This window comes from Euprymna scolopes, chromosome 15 (genome assembly GCF_053919585.1).
Source record: "Euprymna scolopes isolate OS-2025 chromosome 15, ASM5391958v1, whole genome shotgun sequence".
Taxonomy (NCBI): Eukaryota; Metazoa; Mollusca; class Cephalopoda; order Sepiida; family Sepiolidae; genus Euprymna; species Euprymna scolopes.
In genome coordinates this window covers 102,500,687-102,525,658 of record NC_136496.1, presented here as the reverse complement: position 1 = coordinate 102,525,658, position 24,972 = coordinate 102,500,687, and the positions used below count along the sequence as shown (strand labels likewise).

General features: G+C 34.7%; 1 protein-coding gene and 1 pseudogene across 1 annotated transcript in view; both read left to right on the top strand.

Moving 5' to 3' along the window:
* LOC145294048 (uncharacterized) overlaps nt 1-24,972 on the top strand; it is a 732,984-nt gene that overhangs the window by 503,190 nt on the left and 204,822 nt on the right. The window lies entirely within an intron of this gene.
* On the top strand, nt 17,687-17,803 carry LOC145294482 (5S ribosomal RNA; annotated as a pseudogene).

The following is a 24,972-nucleotide window of genomic DNA, read 5'->3' as shown; positions in this document are numbered from 1 at the left end:
TCTGAGTTTGACAGGATGTAACGATACCCATGTTTACAGACAGGATCCACACGTTGTAGCAGTTTAGGTCGCAAATGAGACCAAGACAATAAATAGTTCGAACTAACTTTTTCGTGCAACAACGACATTTATTTTCTCATTCTCTCGCTACGCGTGACTTCTCGTTACGGATATGACGTCACCCACGTCTCTTATGTGATCGTCTTCTCTAACGTACTCTCCATCCTTTTTGTAGTCTTTTTACTTACAATGGTGTCATTTTGTAGTTCGTATGCATTTACATACGCGCATCTATGCTCTGTTACGAGGATACACTTGTAGAAGGTCTGGCTTACATTAAAAGTTAATCGAGAATATATAGTTTTCAGTACGCAGTCAAGTTGTTCGCGAAGGTGTACACCCACAATTCGGCCCCCATCTATTGATAAATCATGTTAACCCATGAAAAATGACCACAAAAATTGTTTGATGAATAAAAACTTCTTTTTAGAAGTTTTTTATGGTTTAGCGTAGTCCTTTGGAAGGGAGAATTATTATTGTTATTAATCAGAAAGACTTTATGATGAAAGACAATAATGATGCATATCAATTCCGTTAGATTCATTGTGGCTTTATTTAGATTTCAATACGTGAACTTTTCCGCCATCTTGTATTTCATTTTCAAAGCTGCATTAAATGATTACTACAAACAACTTTTTAAAGTATTAATTTATTAAATAAATTTAACAAAAGAACCTCAGTCGTTTACACCATATATACATAATAAATGTCATCATTCATTCCTTTTTTTTATTATTCTACGCAGAACAAATTCGATATATAACTACGTATAAAGTCGTCTGTAAACCGCCTACAGTTTTGCTTTAACTGCTTAAGACAAAATATCCATAATCTATCATATAATAACGGTCAACTTATTTTGATACAATTCTTACAGTCAAGCCATTAAAGTTAAGTAATATTGCGTTTGTTCAATTAAGTAGCTTCACAATTCGGATAAAAATAAACTCTCAAGTAAGGTGTATAAATTTCTGGCAGTATTACGTATGACAGACTCGCGTGCTGATAGAAAGATGGTTCTGATTACGTATTTCTGTTTATTTTTTTATTTGTTTAATCAATCACGTCTTACTATTTTGTAAACCTCGTTTACTCTCTGACATATGTTTGTTTGCGTTCATGTAACTTTGGAAATTAGTTTAGAAAATAATATATCGATCAGTAAATTGGAAAAAAATATTTGCCATACATTTTCTAAGAATTAGATTAACGATCTTTGTATTAGGTTGGTGTAAAAATAATGTCGTTTTTTACTTGAACATAAAAAAACGACATTATTTTTTCACCAACCTAGTAATATCTATTGGTATAACTAGTTCATCTGTTTTATCTTCAAAATGATGTTCTTTTGCCTATGGCAACGTCATTTTTTTATACAAATATAAGCTGAGATACGGTTTGTAAGCTTTTCTTGTTTGGCTGATGTTTACAATAGTGATTAGTTAAACAAATACATCAATCTGTAGTAGAATGGGGACAAAAATGGATGGTCACGTTCAATGCCACCAAGACTAAACTAGTTTCATTCAATATTTACAAGAAACCTTCTTTACCACATATAGCAATGGCAAACGACTCTTTACCTGAGAGTACGTTTTACAGCTCCTTGGCCTAACGTTCACAGGAAACATGAGTTGGAACAATTACATCAAAGGTATTGCCAGGGCCGCTGCGAGGAAGGTGGGCTCTCTCTACCGTGCTAGAAAACTACTAACACCCGAATGTATCCTGTACCTCTATAAGGCAACCATTCGCCCATGTATGGAGTATTGCTGTCATATTTGGGTCGGTGCATCGGCTACTAGTCTCTCGCTCCTTGACAAGGTTCCAAAGAGATTCGCAAATCTGAGAGGCCCTGGACTCGCATCTAAGCTCCAGCCTCTGTCCCATCGACGAAACGTTGCATCCCTCTGCCTGTTCTACAATTATTTTAATGGGGAATGCCCTAACGAACTGCAACTACTTGTGCCGCCACGACGTGAGAACCCTCGACAGACCCGACAGGCTGCAAAATCCCACTTCCACACTGTAGAGATCCCTAGATGTAAAAGATATTTCTACTCCAGTAGTTTCTTCCCCAGAACCGCTAGACCTTGGAATTCCATTCCAGGTCCCCGCTTCCCCAACTGTACTGACGTGCATAAGTTCAAGTGCAACGTGAACAGACATCTTGCTGCCCAAATCCCTACATAGTGCCCCAGTAGTTGTTGCCCCTGATAGTAGCCCCCTACACCAAAGTGGCAATGTGCCTTGTTTGGGGTGAAAATGTAATAAAAAAAGAAGCTATTGACCGCGCGTCAATTTCGTCTTTGATCTATGGTCATGTAGGTTCTGGGAGAAATAAAAGAGTATGATAAACGACTATTGGAACAATTCAAATTCAGTGACCAAAAAATTATAGAATGTTTGCGATGAGAAAGGTTTTTATATACCAGTGAATCAGGTACTTGATCAGTAAAATCAAAAGCAATTCACTGGTCTATTTAGTATAATGGTTAGAGCGTTCAGCAACTTAACGAATGTCCATCTTTGAATGCTCGGCCGTGTCATACCAACAACTCAAAAATGGTATGTGATGATTTCTAGCAAAAACACCCAGCACCATAGAAACACCCAACACGTGTTCTTAGTATTATTAGGCTGTTTGTATTGCACAGATATATTAAGTTATTCTAACTATCTATAATTATGAAAGTCAAGAGGAAGTGAAGAAATCCAGCGCTTTTCTTAATTTTACATCCATAGAAGTTAATTAAACGGAAACATTCGCGTCGCTCTTAACTGCAGTCGACCAATTCATATTTATATCTTAATAAGCCCAAATTTAAACCCAATGTCCTCTCAGGATCAAAAGCTTTATAGTCTTTCATGAAAATTTGCATAGCTTGTTTCTAAGCTCTCACGTCAAACATATCATTCTGTATCTTTACCTTCAAGCATATATGTATAATAATCCAACGTTTTATTAGATACGGAATGCTCTTTTTTTTTACAAGGTAGTCACCAATTATCACGGTCGGAAAGCCACTCGGGGATAAGGGTTATTTCGTGTACAGTACGTTAGTATTGGAGATTTGATAAAGTGTCTTACTTAAGGAGGCGGTTTATCAGGAATTTGTTTATGTTGGACTTGAAGGCATTCAGGTTGTAGTCAGGTGGGAAACAGGCAAACGGGACAAAGTTCCACAGGCGTGCACTTCTAAGAAAGAAGCTTTGTTCATGGAATCTACGTTTTGGTTTTGGCACAGATAAAGGGTGGAGAAAATTTTTGACAGTGGTTTCAGCTAGACGGGTGTTTATCGTGAAAGATTGGCGAGTGGGGACCAGAGATTTGAGCTCAGACGAGCACTTGCCATAGAAGTAACGATAAAGCAAAGACAGGCTCGCAACGTCTCTCCTGTGGGAGAGAGGTTGCAAGGAAGAGAAAAGGGCATCCCCCACTAAGCCTATTTTGTACTCTACGTTGAATGTTTATCCATTCTTATCTATCCTAATCTAATAATTCATAGCCTAACAGTTACAGCAGCATATACATAAACTTCTGATATTTTATTGTGATTTCCTCACTGGTTCATGTTCTGACTGACGGTTTTACTGTTCTTCTGATAGTTTCTTCTCAAATCTGTAACTTGTTTTACCGTCTAGCTAATGACATTAAAGACATGTCTTTTTGTTACTTATTCAAATGTATCTTTTATATACTAAGCTTACACATACATTAGAACTTTGTTCTTAGAATTATTACAACTTTTTGTATTGCACATTAATATTAAGTTATTTCAACTATCTAATCTATAACTATAAAGGCCTCATCAACTGAGTGTCCGACCATCATATTAACTCTTATCGTGTATATATATATATATATATATATATATATATATATATATATATATATATATATATAATTATTTTTTCTACTATAATAATTAAATACCTACAGACACTAGTGTTTCATCCTTTCGGGAGTCTTCAGTGCTGGGTGTCACGATTAACACCAGCCGAACGATTCGAACCCCGCGACACGAGATATCTCTGCTCGATTAGCGGAGACCGTATCCATTCGGCTACCATTAACCGCGTGAAATAGCGTTGAATTTTAAACAATTTAATTTAAATGTTCATTACGTCAGTCAGACAGTGATCTAATCGTTATACGATGATCTATGCATAAGAGCGAAATTGACCGACTTTAATTCAACTGAAAGTGCTCAACGATAAGAAATATGTAAATAAGTAGTCACTCATTAGTCAAAAATATTTTAGCGCAAATATTCCAAATGGATTTGATCGGATTTGAACACGGACTAGCCAAATTCATCCGCATCGATGATATCTATTTCGCTATTCAAGCTCATCCTATGAGTATATTGATACACCCACATCCTTTCTTCCAACATAGTCTATTTTGTCTCCTTGTCTCTAACTGGCGCGTTTTGATTGAATAAAAAGATGACAGTCGCTTTTGTGTACGCGTCAAAAGCTGAAAATTACAAGAAACAATGATTTAACGTGTACAGCGACGCTGCACAAAACACAGCACAGCAATTCATGTAACACAAACAATGTTATTGTTTATAGGATGTCATTCATCAGTTGTCGTTTTTTTTATCTTTTTACCCCCCCCCTCTTCGTTTCAATTGTCGCCATCTCTCTGATTGTCTATCTGTGATATTCCCGTTTCAAGAAACGAACGAAAAGTTTTGTTTTTGTTTTCATCGTTTTTTTTTTAATCAACTTTTAATTAAAAACTGTCACAATTGTCTCTGTAAATAATAGCTGAAGATAAATAGCTAACGGCGAACAAAAACGCAACTACAAAGAAAAGGCTGATGGAAGAACATTTATTTCAACGTATATGCTTCGTTTTTTGTTTGTTTGTTTTTGTTTTTGTTGTTTTTTTTTGTTCCGTTTTCTTTTGTCTATTATTATTATTATTATTATTACTATTACTATTATTATTATTATTGGCTATCTTTCCGTGCTTGAAATTTTCTCGCACCTGCCAGTTTTCTATATCTCTGTAAAGCCACTATTTGCCCATGCACGGACTATTGTTGCTACATCTAGATGTAGAATCCTACCGGATACCTTCTATATGACATATTCAATCCAAAAGATCTTTTAAAAATTCTAGCGGTCTTTTTTAAGTACAATTGTTTGAATATCTCTTGCACTTTGTTCACCGGGTACATTTGCAACGTATTTTTTAATTCCTTTCCCTGAGCCCAGTTTCTCCTATAATTACTGGAATGGTAGAGATCTTCCGAAGATTCCAATTTCTTTTCATGTTGTACATAAGACCTAAGTACTTCGTTATCTTTTATACCCGAGCTCTGGTTAGCATTATTGATGACATAAGACGGAAATACTCTCGATACGCTCGACGAGCAGCAAAATCCCACCTCTTAACCGTAGAAGTCTCCAAATGCATGGAATATTTCAACTCTAATAACTTATTTCTTCAGACCGCTTGCTTTTCGAATTTTCTCCTTACTTCCTGTTTTCCCCGCCTGTATCAAAGTACAGATAATTAAATCTAATGTGAGCAAACATCTTGTTGAGCACCACTCCTACTGAGATTGCCCCTGTAAATCTGATCCCTAGCTACAGTAACTGCTTACGTCTCGGTGGCAATATGTTTCCTTTGTAGTGGAAAAAACTTTTTTATTTATTATTAGGTTGGTGCAAAAATGATGTGTTTTTTTTTACATTCAACTTCAAAAGATCATAACTCCTTTCATAATAAACTTTATTAATCGAAATAAGAACCATTAGAATCGATACATTTTTTCTAAACAAGAAACAAGTTCATTCATCCCATTAGCATAGAATTTCGGAGTTCTGGAAGCGATAAAAGCATTGAAGGTAGATTCGGCATCATCTGGGCTGCTGAAGCATTTTTAGAGCAGGTTGTTGTCGAGATGCCTGAAAAAGTGATAATCGGTGGGCAAGAGGTTAGTTGAGCCATATGCGGGCGAGTGTTGTCATGGAAGAGAATTGGTGTTTTCATATTAACCAATCTCCGGCACATACGTTGAGCTTCTGGTGAATTTTGTCAATTTGTCAGCAGTACTTCTCCGCCGTAATTGTTTCGCCCAGATTCAAGAAGCTGTGATGGATGAGACCGGCTGCAGACCACCAAACAGTCGCCATAATCATTTTATGGTGCAATTTCGGCTTCGCTAAATGATGTGGAGCTTCTCTGGCATCTAACCACTGTGCCAAACGTCGCCAGTTATCGGAGATCACGCATCACATTTTTCTCAAGAAATGGGCCGTTTTGGTTGCATAAGATGAGCGTAGAAGACAACTCAAAACGACGATTTTTTTAATTATCGTTCAATTCATGCGGTACCCATTTATCAAACTTTTTTGATTTTCCTATTTGCTTTAAATAGCGAACGACTGTTGAGTGGTCGACCACGAGTTCAACCAACTTCTCGTGTAGATTTCCGAGAATCGGTTTCAATTAAGGCTTGCAAATGTTCGTTATCAACCGCAGTTGGCCGGCCGCGACCGTCTTCATCTTCGATGCTCTCATCACGATTGCCAAATATCTTGAACCACCGTTATGCCACACGTTCGTTAGTGGTTCCTAGGCCAAACGCATCATTGATATCACAGGCGGTCTTCGCAGCTTATCGGCATAGTTTGAACTGGAACAAGGAAATCCTGCGGATTTGAATTTTGTCCATGCTGTCAAAAAACACGCAAAAAATGAATGAAGAGATTGAGAACGATACCGAATAACACGATTCGATAGAGCGAAAAACGTGCTTCAAAATGATATGGCTAATATATATTAATGAATTAATTCAGAAATCATATCTGAAAAAACGATATTGTTTTTGCACCAACCTATAATATTATTGATATTTTTCTTAGTATAATTTTTCATACAAGTCGTTATAAGTGATCCACCATTGAAAATACGCAGTGGTGTTACCCTGACAGCAGAGTAACAACAAATCCTAACCTTTTTTTAATAATCGGTGATAATTATGTTGTGTTATTTTTCGCAAGCAACGGCCATTGATCTTTTCTGGAATTGGAATGATAATAAACCTCTTTAACATTCCACTATTTTCTTAGTGTTAAGGAGGTGTGACTTACCCATTACGTAATATACGCGGGAACATAACTGTTTACTATTAGCGTAATGTACATGGCAATGCTATTTTAAGGCTAAATATGCATTAGGTAAGCTTTCTGAAACGATTTGTAACAATATCAACACTAATATATATTTAGAGTCCTTTTTTCTAGTTCCTTGCTGAATTTTTATTCGCTAGCATTTCTTACAGATTTATTAACTCTTTATGGCCTAGTTGAACAAATCCATTCAGTCGTAAATAAATGAATTTAACAGCATAAATAAAGTGGGAATTGATTCGAACACGCCTTGTGCATATTAATTCAGTATCTATGGAGATGCCAGATAGTTCAAATTGCAACTATTGCTTATATATAGTACTCCAACATCTGTCTCAGAGAGTGGATGATTTCTTTTGTTGTCATAAAAACACTTTTGCAAGCACTGTGGATAATAATCAAGGTAAGTTTATGAAATGAAAAACTTGTCAGTGTTAGCTTAACTATTGAACTTCATAATGAAAGATTGTTACAGTGAAAAAGTCTTAAAATCATAGTACCTATTTACAATGCCTCCCCACGGTACAGAGTTAGACACCAGGGTCGTTTTTTAACGTGGAGAAAAGGTACAAAAATAAAAAATTGTCTCAGTCGTGAAGGACTGCTCCTCCACCGAAAGAGAACACGAAATGGAAGTGCAGCATCTGAAGAACAGACACTACACCTTGATCCTGTCCAAAAGGCTTAAAATCATAGTAGCATTACTCTTTACACTAACTAAAATTAAAAATAAATATTTTAATCATTTACATCATAATTTAGGTCATAAACGGTTAAAAGTCAAATAAGGAGTGGTTCTTTTTTCTTCTACGGTGTCCTCGGGATGTAGCTCAGACCTACATTTGCCTTTGTTTCTACTATTTCGATTATTTTATATAAATTCTTTTCACCTACTGCCGTATTAACTTGTTTGCTGGATGTACGATGCGTCTACACATTTCTATAAATGGTTTTGGCCGTCGGCCCTTCTCCGTTTGCCTATCACGATTCAGTATCAAATAGAATTCCACTGCTAAGCGCTCAGATTGAATGGACGCATCTAATTCAGTTGTATCTTAGTCCTCTACCCCATCGTTATTTCCAGGGAAGGTGCTTGACTGAGCTATTGTCTTTGGTTCCGCTGTAAAACATTCATAGCAAGAACTCGTCCTAATACCACAATAAAACACGTTTCTCTCTTTACCCTTCATATACCTAGCGGCAGATGTTTTTTAAGAGATTCCAACTTAGTGAACACATTGTCATGAGATTGCTTCACTGCTGATTACAACTGAGCTCTAGTCTTTAGTTTTTCGTTCTAAGACACAGCAAAAACTCCTGATTCTAATAGCAATCGGAATGTCTATGATATACAAAACTCGTCTCCCTAGTACAACAAATTTAAACAACTCGTTTCGCTACCACAACTGCAAAGAATAGGTCTCTCCTCAACCGACATTTCTATAGACAATGTCTCTTTCCAAAAACTTCCTATCTGGATAACAAAGTTCATTGAGATTACATCCCTGAGTGCTGCAATATAGCCCTCTTCAAATTCAGCGTTAACAAACACTTTCAATGAAATGCCCTCATATAGAATCAAATTGAGTTCATTCTGCCACAACGTAGAAAATTTTGTTTTTCTGTTTCTATGTGGCCAGTTCTTATAGCAAATCTTCTTTGTAATTGCTTTCCAACTGTGGAATACATTATCATGAGTTTCTTTGCTGACTATAACTTGGTCGGCGTCAAATACAATGTAAACGGATTCTTTCGTGTACTGTCCTAAAATCAATCAAATGCAGTTCATATCATTAATCAATGTTAGTACACCCTAATGTTTCTCACCTTTAGATTAGCAATCATTCCAATCTTATTCACTTTTATTTTCGAGTTGCTCTTTGGCCTTGATATTTAGTCACCTCAAAAATAAATAAAAAATAGAAAGCGCCATATATTCGTCGATCTTTCACGTTAAGAAGTTCGGCGTAAAATTTCGTAGATTGAAAGGATGCAACTACGAGGGGCGTGCAATAAGTAATGCCCTTGACCCACTTCCAGCTGTGTGATCTAGCTGAGATTTTGCATGTGCAATGATTTATATCTCTACGGGTTATGTGGCAAATGGCAGCTCTGAACTAATTGTGGTTTCTGTTTTACAGGTGTTTGATCTGAGTCAGGTGTGAAATGGAGCCTGTTGAATGTCGAACAGTGATCCGGTTTTTGTATTTGAAAAGACGCACACCACAGGAGACTTTTGATGAAATAAAATAAACTTATGGTGATAATGCCCCATCATATGACCTTGTAAAGCACTGGCATCGTGAATTCAAACATGGCCGGAAGTCTGTAAAAACAGCTCCCAGACCTGGTTCCCCCCCCTCTGCCATTGATGAGGCATCTGTCCGTCAAGTTGAGGCTGTCATTTTGGAAGATCGGGGCATTACTATTCGCCAAATAGTCTAAGATGTCAAGATTAGTACAGGGTCTGTGCAAACTATCATTCATGACCATTTGCATATGCATAAGTTGTCTACCAGATGGATTCCCATGCTGCTCACACCATTCCAGAAACAAGAACGCGTCGAGTGCTCGAGGATGAATTTGGAGATGTGCCAACAAGATGACTCCTGACCTTGCACCCTCTGACTTTCACCTCTTCCCAGCCATGAAGTTGTTTTTGAAAGGAAAGCGTTTCCCAGATGATGCAGCCTTGATTTCTGAAGTCACGTCGTGGTTGGAGGACCAACCTGGGCTGTTCTACAAAAACGGCCTCCAGAGCTGCATCAAACAGTGGGAGAAATGCATAACTCTGGGTGGTTCCTATGTAGAGAAAGTCAAATAACTGTGCCAAGTTTCGTTTCTGTACTTCTATGGGAAGTGGGTCAGGGGCATTATTATTGTACACACCTCGTAATTTTCGACGCATTAAATAATGTCTATAAAATGTTTCATCCGTCGGCAGTCTGTCACACTTTGAAAGCAACTGAAACACCAAAATCAAAGACTGAATAGATGACTCTTTTTAAGATGTGTCTTTGAAAATGTTTATTTTTTTCGGTCGGTTGATCAGTCATGTTTAATATCATTTCTGTAGGCCCATACCCCTTATCTAAAATTAGTAATTTTAAATGTGTCTACGAATCTCTATAAAAGGTTTTATCAGTCGGGCGGTTGCTTTGTCCATTTTTTAAAAAGCTTTTTAATCTAGAAATACTCACATTGAATGGACGCATCTAACATATATGGACTTATTATTTCACTTTTAGCTGTTTTTCCTCCGTCAATCAATCTCAATTTTTCTGTATATGATGCAGCGTCATTTTTGTTTTGTCATGAATACCTATTTGCATACATATACATATATATGTATACTATACAAAGCTTGTTCCAGAAGTAAAGTTTTTTTATTTTATAAACACCGAAACTAAAACGTTAGAATAGCTAGGAAGACGGAAGTGGTACCATAAAAACGAGAGACATTTTGTGCTCCCGACATAATAATCACCATTCACAATGTAGTCTCTCTTGAAGCTTCAGTTTTAAAAGTCTGGAGACAGCTTTGTCACCCACATCTCCGTCGCCACTCTGAAATCGACGAACCCATCTTCTAACTATGCTGACCTCAACTTATCGGCTTTGTAAATGTTCAACATCATACAATGCAATGTGCGAACCACTGATCTATTCAGGTGGAATAAAATTATAGGAGACAATCATTTTGGAACGCACTTATCTTGACTGTCGTACAGTCAATCCTGGCTTGAGGTATTTGACTGTCTAGCTGCACTGATGAGCTGTGAAACAACGAAACAGTAATGTATGTGGATGACTATAATGCTCCTTATCTTGAGTTGAGCATATTGAGAAGTGGTACACGAATTACCATTAGCGTATAAGCGATGCTCTTTGTGTAAACAAATAGAGCAGAGGTAGTTCGGACGATGTCGAAACATCGTTAAACTCACGCAGCAGACGCCAATAGCGTAGTGGTTAGGAGCCTTGACTGTCGTACAGACGGTCGGGTTTCAATCCTGGCTTGAGATAGTTGCCTGTCTAGCCGTCCTGATGAACTGCGAAACAGTACTGTATGTGGATTACTATATATATGTATGTATATATATATATATATATGTATATATATATGTATATATATATATATATATCAAAAACAGCGACATAGTAGGCAGCTAATGATCCCCGTTTTCTATTTAACAGTTTTAGTTACGATTTTGTTTTCTTTTTTCATCCATTTATAGTTGAATCCTGTTTTGTATCTGCAGATTTTGACAAGTCTGCAATAGATTAAATTTAGTTGTTTTGTTTTTCCAGGAATTTAAACTGCAGTTTTTATTTTTATATTTTTTTACTCAAAGCTCCTTTAGCTTTAGACTATATATATATATATATATATATATATATATATATATATATATATATATATATATATATTAACTACTTCATTTACTTACATAAAATTAAGATACGAAAGTATAAATTTATGCGTAAACTTTAAGTATTTACTTCAAAAGTGCTCAATACGTAGGTAGAGCTAGTTAGTAAGTTTTGAAATATATATGGCAATTAAGCTACACTGAATATTTCGCGTTTCATCCACTTTAGGACTCTTCAGGCACATAAGCCTGAAGAGTCCTAGAGTGGATGAAACGCATAAGCCTGAAGAGTCCTAGAGTGGATGAAACGTGGAATATTCAGTGTAGCTTAATCGCCATATATATTTTATAACATCTATATATATATATGTGTGTGTGTGCGCGAGCGTGTGTGTGTGTACAATATGTATGAGAAAAATATTCTTAATTCTTTCCATTTCTTTCTAAGACATGCATACACAAAATACATATAATGATACATAATATTCGTTTTGTTTAAATACATAATTTTAATAAAACGATTCCGATATCAAAGAATAAAAATAAAACGCAATGGCAGACATGTTTTGTTTTCCAGTTGATGGCATTTTGGCCCATCGGGTGAATTTGCTCATTAAAACCAGACAATCATCATCATTCCCAACCAGCAACAACAACAATCAACATTAAATGTGTATAGTAAGAAAATAAGAGAAACAGAAACGAGCACACAATGTTTATTCACAAGAGAACATGGCACGTCTGTCATTCGGTTTCCAATGATACCAATTAGTGTTGCCTGGTTCACTTGGACGGTTGGATGATTGTTTGCTTGTATTGCAAAGGTCTGGTCATTTTACTATCTTATTATGAAGTCTGGCGAGGAAAAATGAACACTATAAGAATTTCACGTAATTTTCTTCGGTGGGCTTTAGAAGCACGGTATTGCAATATTTGCCAATAATTCTAGGATATTTGCTCAGGAAAATCAAACAAGAAATATAGACATTTTAGAGATCAATAAAACGTATTTATTCAGATTTTTGCCATAAATCTGTTTGTAATTTCTTAATAGGAAGACAAAGAAATAAATTATATTTAATTAAATAAGTAGAAAAAAACAATAACGATCAGTTATTTAAACAAACAAAAATAAATTATGTTGACTTACTTCAGTAAACAAAAATAGATTACGTTTAGTTACGTAAGAAGACATAGTTACGTTTATCTAGTTTTGTGGCTATTGGAAATGGCGGCCAATCACAGGAGATTTGCAAAACTCTCTGTTTATGGATCCGGGAACAATTACAAAACGTAATACATTGGTAAAAGTAGAGAATAAGGATAAAATATGCATGAGTTGTAAACAATAAATTATGCAACACATAATTCATACTAAATCAAATTATTTACTCAACTAGCCAAGTTTTAGCATTTCTACAATTTCTTACGTTACAGGGTTTTTTTTTTTGTTTCTATAAAATATGTTGACACCTGACATTTAATGAAGGCATAGAGAAGTGCACAAGTTTTAACTGTGAGTGAATTTCGATTGTTAACACATTATAGGAGGAAGAGTTTCACATACAAAATTTAATAAGCGTTAAATTTTGCCTTGTTATTTCGGGAATTTAATTCTAATGGGTTTGATACAAATTATGTGTTCTCCTTTTATTTACAAGTTATCAGGGGTTAATTATTCTGGAATTTTACAAAAAAAATTGTTTGATGAGGATGTTCGATGTTTCCTTCCGTATATGACGCGTCTAAAAATACGCAAATTTTAAATTTATTTAATTCATTTAATAGAATAAGGAGAGAATTATCTTTATCTTATCTTCCTTGTGTTAACAATATATTTTGTAAATCATTCTTTGTAAAATTGTAATTATTTTCATATATATATATATATATATATATATATATATATATATATATATATATATATATACTAGCAGGTCGCCCGGCATTGCCGGTCGTAAAATACGCTTAAATATATTGTTATTAATGCTGATTTCGTATTTATTATTATATTATATTATATTATATTAAACCCAAAATATACTTATCACTTTTTAAAAAATAAGTCGTATGCCACCACCTAGAATTGAAACCAAAACCTTTAGCTTTCGATTTGAGTTTGCCTCTGCCGTTAATGACTGAGCTATAACGACACGCTTACTGCAAGGCTACAAATTAAAACATGAGCCAATAGCTACTACTTTATGCATGCATATTCGTAATGGCGACGTTCGACCTTCACCTGGCAAATTTCATTTTATTTTGAAATTTTCAGTTTTGCACCAATTTTCTCGGACTAAAACTAAAATATAAAGTTTGACATGGGTACACATACTTTATATATGAAGTTTCATATCTGTAAACGAAAAACTCTAGGAGGAGTTTGGTAGGCAATTTTTTTTAAAATAAAATATATACTTATACCTAAATATGCATGGAAAGAGTTTTGTGTTTACTATAATCTTTTTACGCAAATATTACGCCAGTATAAATCATGTAGAATATCTGCATGAATATAATTACACGTAATAGTTAACTAAATATGATGATCCCATGAGAAACCAAAAAAACTAATAGCAAATTGATTAAAATGAATGTTTAAAAGAATATGCAATAAGCAAGATCTGTTGATAGTGAATTCAATTCCACAACCCATATATAAGAAAGTTGAATTTTCCTTTTAAATAAATAGAGAAAAGAGTTTTTAATATGAATATCAATACACAAGACAAAAATTAAATGAGTGTAGATATGCGATATAGCGCGGACACAAATAGATGTGAAAATACGTCATCGGTAAAAAAAAGACCATAAAAAGAAGAGCACGTAAGAGAGGACGATCACATTAGATATGTTTATGATGGTCTGTTATGAATCTATTTCTGAACCTTGCTTACAAAGTTCGAATCTCGGTCTATCCAAATCTCATTTTCACTTATCTAAAGTTTTTCTTACTTACAGGAAAAGGGGATAGCCCTTTTTCCTGTAACAGACCATCATAAACATATCTAATGTGATCGCCCTCTCTTACATGCTCTTCTTTTTATGGTCTTTATTTTTTACCGATGACGTCATTTCACATCTATCGCATATCTATACTCCTTTAATTTTTGTTTTGTGTATTGATATTCATATTAAAGACTCTATTTATTTAAAAAGAAAATTCAACTTTCTTATATATGGGTTGTGGAATTGCATTCACTATCAACAGATCTAGCTAATTGCATATTCTTTTAAACATTCATTTTAAACAAGTCGCTATTAGTTTTTTTGGTTTCTTATGGGATCATCATGTTTAGTATACTATTACGTGTAATTATATTCATGCAGATGTTCTACATGATTTATACTGGCGTAATATTTGCGTAAAAAGTTTATAGTAAACACAAAACTCTTTCCATGTATATATTAAGGTAGAAGAATATATATTTTATTTTTAAAAAAATTGCCTACCAAACTCCTCCTAGAGTTTTTCGTTTACAGATATGAAACTTCATATATAAGGTATGCGAACCCATGTCAAACTTTATATTTAAGTTTTAGTCCGAGAAAATTGATGCAAAACTAAAAATTTTAAATACAAATGAAATTTGCCAGGTGAAGGTCGAACGTCGGCATTACGAGTAGCAAAGTGGTATAGTTTCAGACAAGTTTTTTTTTCTTTTCGTTTATTAGCGGTCTCCATTTATTTCTTTATCACGCCATGAGAGAGAGAATCTAATTTTCTTCACTCATATTAAATCTTGATATACGTGTTATACTTTACCTTCATTAATAGACTAAAAATGATTAATGAAGTCAAGTATAACGTCACATCAATTCTCATTAAATTCCAATTAACTCACCACCAAATAAACATTGTGTTTACTAAACAATTCTCATTACTTGATTTATGTGTGGATTTTTTAATCACTAATTATCTACCTGATCTTTCCGTAGATAACGCAGTGCACCTTCATTATTAGTTTTATTTATATAAAAATGCTAGCAGGGAGACCTGGCGTTGCTCGGAATTAAATGAGTATAAACAAATATTCCATAATTTCACTACATTTATTGTCATCGAAATCAATGAAATCGCCCATTTTTCAATCTAATCGATTAATTGCCTGCTTTAATCGGGGATCCACCGCAGTGCACTGGGAGGACGACACACTCTCTGCGTGATTTAGTCCGCAATACATTATAGTTCATATTGTACTATAAAAAAACTACTGTAAATTTCATAAATTATTTTACATAATGGCTTCAATTAAAACTTAATAGGCAAAAGTCACGTATCATGGTTCAATTGTGCTCTAAGCAGTAACATCTATTTCGAACGTGCTCCTGTCATATCAAAGATCCCACTGTTGTTTTTTTTTTCTTTTACGTTGGGTCCTTCTGCTGGTGCAGTGATAAAACTTCTCAAATGAATTTGTGATGTTTTGAACCAAATTAGACTCTCCCTTCGTTATCGGTTATTTTCCATTAGCGATTTTTTTAATATTTATCGGAGGCATGACACACGCGGACAATTAAAGTACATTTACGTGAATCTTTTTTATAAAATCTGCTTAGCCGTTTCAGAGTCCATACGAAACGAACTCACGCACAGAAAAAAGTGCGTTTTCTATAAGTCCGCATATATGTTCATTAATTACCAACAACAACAACAACATCAACAACAACAACAGCAACAACAACAACAACAACAACAACAACAACAACAACCACCACCACCACCACCACCAATAGATTCTCTAATAAAGAAAGCAGAAACCGTTCGTGCGGAAATAGGCATGTGACATCTGTCATTGTATTGCCAAATATACCGATTAGTACCAACCGGTTAGATTGTATATTTGGTTTGCAAAAAGTTTCATTGTTTTTCTATTGTTTTCTGTTCTCATGCAGTGAAGAGCGGAAGAGTATTGAAAATTTCTGCACGTCTCTTAGGCGGACTTTGTATGCATGATCCTCCATCTTTACCGAAAATATTAGACGATAACATACTCTTATACGCATGAAAATACAAACACATATGCACGCACGCACACATACACACACATATATATATATATATATATATATACATATATATATACATATATATATACATATATATATATATATATATATATAGCCTGTTTATTATGCAACATTATTGGCTACATGTGCGTATACATGTTTCGGTGGCGTTCCTATTTAACAAGACCCACCTCACACACGAGACTTGTTCAGACGAGATGGGTCTCTTTAAATAGGGACACCTCCGAAACATATATACATATATCAACGTCTGCGCAGTTGATAGAGACGTTGAATCTCTACGGTTCCAGATGAGAATTGTCTGAAGATAGCGGTTTCAATCCTACCCAAAGCCGGTCAGATGCTTACTTGGCCAAAAACGTGGTGAGACGCCAACAACTACGGATGGCAGTGATTGCTGAGAATGCAGTTAGGAGATTCGAAGTTCCTATCCGTCGCGGTTACCACCTGACGAAGGCCAGAGGAATAGTTGGCCGAAACATCGTGAAACAACAACCAATAAAGATGAGAATAATAGTCCGCAATAAATAAATTAATATAAATAATACTCATCTCAATAATGATTTCCAATTAAAATAATATATATAACCTACGAGTTTTCAAGAAAATTGCAATAATTTGACCGGCCTCAGGTCGTTCTGCAACCTTACGTCTCGAAGGAGGCACACATGCATAATAGTTTTATATTTGCAACTAGGAAAAATATCAGCGCATCAAAACTTTTGGGTCTCTATCACAGGTGAAATGAATACCTCTCTCTTTGAAAAGATCCAATAACTAACTTTCAGTCGAGATCGGAAAATACTTTCTTTAAATGCATTGCTAATGTCGCTAACAAAATGATTGAATCATTATACTGCTCTAGAAAAATACCTTACTTCTGGCGCAATCCTTTATGCGTATGAGTCAGGTACGTTACAGAACACTGCTGATAGATTTGGGGAGGTTCTGTTTGATTTATCTTTCTTGCTATTAAATTCACTTTGCAGTCTAGTGGAGTACAATCTCTTTTCTACCCAGCAGTCTCCTTCGCACAAAAGATATTTGCTAGTTATTCTGTGCGCTATATACACGGCATAATCGCGTTGACACACCAGTTCTCATCAGATCACCGGAGTTAAGCAACGTTGAGCCTTGTTAGTACCAGATGGGTGACCATTTGGGAATTCTAGGCGCTGTATGTGCTCTCTGCTTATCTCGGCATTTGTTTCCAGTCGTCTGGTACACACACTTCACTTGCCACTGGTATTTAACAATGTCGACTCAAGAGATGTGTGGTTAGAGATTGCGCACCTCCCGCTACAAAAAATTCACGCGCACGCACCCCTTCGTGGGTATCCATAGTCTATTAAAGACTGAAGGAGCCCTGTACGCTATCGTTATATTCATAGCAGGTGCTCGCGTTAGATCCAAACACTACCGTTTCTTTGAAACTTTCATAGTCGCCAAGCCGTAAATACAGCAATCAAATGCCCCCTTTTTCTTACCCTATTTATCTACCTATTTATCTATGTACCAAAGACCAAAGAGAACTTCCATGAAGAAACTTTCTTTCCTAGATAACCTCATCCTGTGGAAACAAAAAATACCACGAGACTTCACCTCAACCGATTTCAACATGGTCCTCGTCAAGTTTAATGTAAACAAATACTTCCTGAAACGTCTTCTTGGATAATCAAGTCGTTTTATTAATCTTCTTCTCATTTCACTCATTATTTTAAATCCTCTCGTGGGGACAGTTATTGTTCTCATTAAGTTTTATCCTCTAATGGTTAATAGACCTCGATAAAAGATGATATTTTCATAAAAAATACACTACATTGGAAGAAATCTCAAATGGATATATAGAGATTGTTTATTATAATTCTTAACAACCCTTTTTTATGATAATATGAAAGGCATATTCGAAGTAGATTAGAATTGAGACCAAAAGCTATAACATAAATAGATCGACATGATAAAAAAACAGAAATTGATGTTCTCATTGTACGTTTTCTCCTTCGAGGATATACCGTGGCAATTAATTATTGAAAAAGAATGTTTTCTGCAGAAAGTAATTCCATATTTCATATTTTTTTATTTTACAGTGTTTTTTCTTTTCTCTTTAAAATGTACAATATATACTGAAGACTGGCATGTGAAATACTTTTAGAAATTTCTTAGACGTTCTTCGCTCTTCTTTCTCTTTCGAAAAGACAAATATATCACACCGTACTTTTTTCATGTTGACGTTTCATTTTGTATCCCTGTTCCTGTTTTTGTGTTGACTCAGTTATTTTCTCCATTTTTAAAAAATTATTCTAATCTTTTCTTCGCTTCGATTTTTTTAGCCATTTTTTTCTTTTTATACTTATCTATTTACGAAGTGTCCTTTGTAAGTTTTGTTCCAGAATTTATTCACGTTTTTTTTCTTTTATTTACCGTTTCATTTTTTTTTTGTTTTTTTTTTTTGCTTACGCCATTTTTTTTTTTCGCTATTTAGTTTCTTTTCCGTGAGCCATTAGTTATCTTTTATTCTTTTTTACGCTCTCTGTGACAATCTTTCGACTTTTTATTTCACTTTTTATATAAAACAAGCAAAACAATATTTTTACCGATCTCATATCTCTTATAATAAAGTAATCCGATTCTACTCCGAAAATAGTGAACTTTTAAATATCATAAATCAGCAGACATTTGCGTCCTTCAAAAACAATGTGACCATTTACCAAAACGGCATTTTTAACATTATAAACATTGTCCGCTTATATATAAGCCTCCCCTATCGGATAGAACTCTGTTGTCGGCGTATGTCTCCTACTGTTTCTTAGAGTGATGCAAAGCTAATAAAAAAACAGTGGAGCAACGATCAGATGTCTATATAAACAGACATTCGGTAATATTAAATCTCTATATATAAAAGTAAAAATGTGTGTGTGACGACAATTCTCAACCTATATATTCAACGAATTTTTATCTACAGACTAGAAATTTGGTATATAGAGTATTCAGAAATGTGGAAAACTTTTTAATCGCTTCTCATCGGGGGTTTCCCCCACTCCTTATCTGTGCCTAAATCAAAACATAGATTCCATGAACAAAGCTTATTTCTTAGAACTGCACGCCTACGTAACTCTGTTCCGCTTGCCTGTTTCCCTCCCGACTTCAACCTGGATGTCTTCAAGTCCAACACAAACAAATTCCTGATGAACCGCCCTCCTAAGTAATGACACCTTATCAATTCTCCAATACTATTGCTACACTATCCCATTGATTACTGTACACACAATAACCCTTATCCCCGAGTGGCCATTGGGCCTTGATAAGTGGTGAACTCCATGTAAAAAAAAAGGACTGCTAAGTGGACAAATTTAAAAATTGGTACGTGTGGTCATCAGATTTTCTCTGTTTGTCAACTTTTTTACGACTGCGCATGCGTCAATGGTTCACTAGATAGATTCCTCATATAAAGAATATGTAGGTTTGAAGACACCATTTAATGAACGCGTCAAGCTGGCGTAATGGTTATCGTAAATAGCTCATTGTATTTAGATTTTAGTTTCGATCTCAGCTCGAGTATTTTGTTTTTGTTTTTGTTTTTTTTTTCAAGAAGTGAATTGCTTAGCAAACAAATAATACACGCATACTTTGATCAAGTGGTATATGTTCATATTGGCCATTATTCTATCCATGCGAGTTATTAGCGATTTAAAACTGTTGATTTACCGTTTCACCAACGATGATCGTTGCGTAGTTTTTAGCTGGATTAAGAATTCAGGATCCAGAGGCCAAATGCTAGGGTTAAAGCAGTTATGAAAACCATCCACAAGCTAATGCTGTGGTGCTACAGATTTGTGTGATGGTTCAAAAAGGGTTTTGTTTAAATACATAAGGCCTTGCTTTCATACCATATTACTCTATTATACTCATAACCTCTATGTAAACAACAGTTCACCTGAATATCTTGTGGGTAGAAGTGAGAATGCATCACATGTCTTGATGTTAACTCGTCTCTTAATAATCTTTTTGTCGGTCGACAATCTCACACTGTAATAAGAAAATATGTAAAATAATTATTCAATAAACATTTTCTTTACCGACGAAGATCGGTTCATTTAACCGATTTTGTATTTGGATTTTTAACAGACAATGCGAAAAAATAAACAAAAAAAAAACAAAACTTTAGAATAGAATCAACCTCGATTGTAGGACATCTCAACACGTTTGGACTTTTGCGCATTCTATCCGGGCCCTGATGTTTCTTTTTTCACTTTATTTTTTCTGTGCTTATTTCTGATAATTTTTGGTCTTAATGCTATCAATTACTCCAAAGTGTTTGCTTCTTAACCCGTGCCTACTCCCCACTTATCAAGGTCCGAAGGCCACTTGAGGATAAAAATTAACGAATGTAAGTTGATGGTTTAGTAATCGTAAATGGTGTGGATTGGTTTAAATTTTATTTTTTAAGGGGAAGGCTTAACAAGAACTTATTTACATTGGACTTGAAAGCAACCGCATTGTAATCGGTCGGGAAGCAATTTAGTAGAACAGTGTTCCACGAGCGATCAGTTTTAGAAAAAAGGCTTTGTTCTTGGAGTCTGAGTTTAGATTAAGATACGGATACGGGGAAATTGTAGGTAGTGGCTGTAGTTAGTCGATTGTTGTTTATGAAAGTTGGCAAAGGGGGATCATAGAGTGCAGTTCAAATGAACACTTGCCATAAAAATAACGAATGAGCAGAGGCAGGCTCGCAACGTCTCTTCTGTGAGAAAGAGGTTGCAGAGAAGAGAAAAGGGCATCAGTTAGTAGGTTTTGAAGCCGGCTTTGAACTCTATGAAGGCAGGATTGTGCGCGCTGAGCAGCTCCTGTCTGAATGCTTATAATTAATCCTGTCGACACGTTAATCTTCTTACGAACACAATTCAACCAAATGCTTACAAGTGTTTTTTTTTACTAATTTTCATCAAAAATTATGTGAGTTTTAACTGTCTTTACAACTAATTATATATGAAATGATTTGATTTTCTTTTTCTTTCTTTTTCAGGTAAGTGCCAACTCTTGTGGATGACATTTTGGTAACGTATTGATCTTATATTTAACAGCGCATGGTTCGTCAATGAAACTTACTTTTACCAATGAAAGCAAAATATGTCGCACTGAAGCATTGAAAAAGTATACAATAAATTCCTATGGCATCGATACACTACTTTTCATTAATACATAGGAAACGTCGGGTGGCCATGTTGGTTTAACATAAGATCATTATTACAATGACTACTACATAAAAATAGGTTCGTAGCTTTTCAAGAACGGTTTTAAATATAGAAAACTGAATTCAATATTTCTTAACTATTTCCGTTTCACTCAGTTAACTGTAGAGAAAGGATAGACGTCGACGGAGTTAAAAGCCGGATCTTTGTTTTGAGATGCATTTTATTTTATTTTGTGTCTCATTTTCTTTTGGGGCCCGTCTTTTTCCGAAATGTCGGATTGTGGCTGCTTTTTTTTGTTTTCTTTATTTAAAGTGCATTTGAATCGGTTTCTCCCGTTGGAGGCTTTTATTCGACTTTTTTTATTTGAAGTGGAACCAAAGATTCGCTTTGTTAACTAGGAATGCACTTACGTTGTTTTTAATCGAATTCCAATAAATATTGAATGGTGATTCAACGTAACATGGATTGGATTGATTGCAAATTTTGGCTTTTTTTTTTTTCACTAATTTTCGAGAGAATGCGTAAAATGCGCCAATGAAATTCACAAACTGAATGAACAAATCTCTGTAAAGTTTTTCAATATAATTCATTGAATAATACCACATCTTTAATTAATTGTGTACTACATAAAATTATCACACAATTTCAATAGTATTCGAAACGTATTTAAAAACTACGTTTTGTTAATTTCGTTCGGCCTGTTCATATACAAACACATCCCTTTATATAAAGTAGTATTATATGTATTCATGTTTACGTGTGTTGCGGTATCACAGTTAAACATTTGATTTGACAGGGGAAACTAACCGCAGATTTGAAATCATCAACCGTCGACTCAATGTTTTATTGATTTATATTGCAATAATTTGGTATACTAAAAGGGTTTGACCATAAAGATTATACGATTATATTTATAACGAGGTGTGATGAGAAACGAGCAGATCAAATGGTATAACCTCTATGTGTTGTATAATATGTAAATATACACGGAATTTCTTTAAATTCTTACTGATAACTTTCAGTCTTGAAACGAGAACGCCACTACGCTATACTAGTTTCTTCCCCAGAACCGCTAGATTTTGGAATTCCCTTCCGGGTTCCTGCTTCCCAACTGTACTGACATGCAGAAGTTCAAGTGTAACGTGAACCGATATCTTTCTGCCCAACTCTCCACATAGTACCCCTGTAGATTATGTCATTGATAGTAGCCCCCTACATCGAAGTGGCAATGTGCCTTGTTTGGGGTGAAAATGTAATTAAAAAAATACTAATCTTGACTATATTGATTTGTTAGTTTAAAAAGTCTCTTATTTAATTGATGTGCTTTTTAGTTTTCCTTAAAGCAATATTATTTTAATGGTTCTAAACTTAAGCGTATCGTAAGTTATTGTAAATTTTAAAAACCTATTGTTATAATTCAAATACGTAACAAAAAATACTTATAAAACATATTTCCTATATAATGCATAACAAGACTAATAGGTCTCACACTGCCTACAAAAGTTCACACTCTGCCCATCACCGCAATGTTACATACTAATGTTGTTTTACAAGTATATCACTGTAATATGTGTGCACTCTCGACGCAAATGCCTCCGACTAACCCGACAAGCCGGCCAAGCACACCTTTTCACTATATAGGCAGCTAGATGGCGGGAAAAAAATGTTCTACTTTGACGTTTTTTGGAACTTCTTTTATTACACCTCACCGAATTATTGTTTTTCTTATTACATCCCAAAATTAATCTATGTATACCAATATATGGGTTTGTTTGTCTGTAATTACTATTATTATGCCTATTGATCTTCACACATCTAGCATTTTTAAAGATTTCAATACTTATTTAAGTCTCTTTAATATATATATATATATATATATATATGTGTGTGTGTGTGTGTGGGGGGGGGGGTGTCTGAGAGAGAGAATATATATATGAATATATATTATATATATATATATATATATGTATATATATTATATATATATATTATATATATATTATATATATATATTATATATATATTATATATATTATATATATATATAGGTATATATACGTATGTGTGCGTGAGAGTGAATATATATATATATATATGTATAAATATATATAAATATATACAGCATAACCCGGATATAAGAGACCAGAATATAAGAAAAACTTATATAAGAGAGCTTGTGTTAAGGTACAGTGTAACCGCGGTATAAGACACCATTATATGAGTGTAACCCGGATAAAAGAGCGCCGTAGAGCCCGGAGAAATGGTCTCTTTACACCGTATATTAATACCATAGCATGTCTGTTATTTTGTGTGTCACGCTTACATTTTTTCTTCCGAATGACTGTCGTTAAATTGTTATGACTCTCCATTTCTCGTCATAAATAATTTTACCAAGAATTCTTCATAAGTTTAGGTTTCGGCACTGATTATAGCTGAAGGAACACAAGTTATATGTATATTTTTGTTCTTTATTAAGTTTTTGTTTCGGTTTCGATTCAAGCTGATGCACCCAGGTCATATAGATATTTTTTTCTGAAATCACAACTTATAATATATATAGATCGATTAAAAACTGACTCTATAATAATATATACTTAATCTGGATAAGATAAAATATCATATTTAAGCGTATTTTACGACCGGGCTACAATGGGTGTCCCCTGCTAGAATATATATTATCCATTATTGTTAACGTCTGAGCCTTTTCCTATTCCTGCATGACATATTATGGTGCTTTGATATTACAGAGAAATACACTTCCTTCCTTTTCTGTCGCCAATCCCTTGTAGCAAAAGTAGGAATTGTACAAGAAGGAGAAAACACCCGTTTTCTTCCATATGTTTATAATCGGATTAAAAATGGTTTCCATGAGACTATTTAATATCTAAATTAAAAGAAAAAAAAAACGAAGTGGAAAATCACTTCGTATAGAATATCTCCCGAGGCGTGAATATTACTTTACTTCTGTTGGGCGTGGAGCGTCTGGCATTGTAATTTAAATATTGACAAAGGTTATCCTTCCGTTCTTAGTGCATTAGTTCTTGTATTCCAAATTAAATATACAGACGTATTTTCCATTAGGATTGGCCGCTTCATGCGTAAAACGCTGCATACGGCTCAATTACATTAATACAGGGTGACCCCCCCCCCCAAAAAACGGG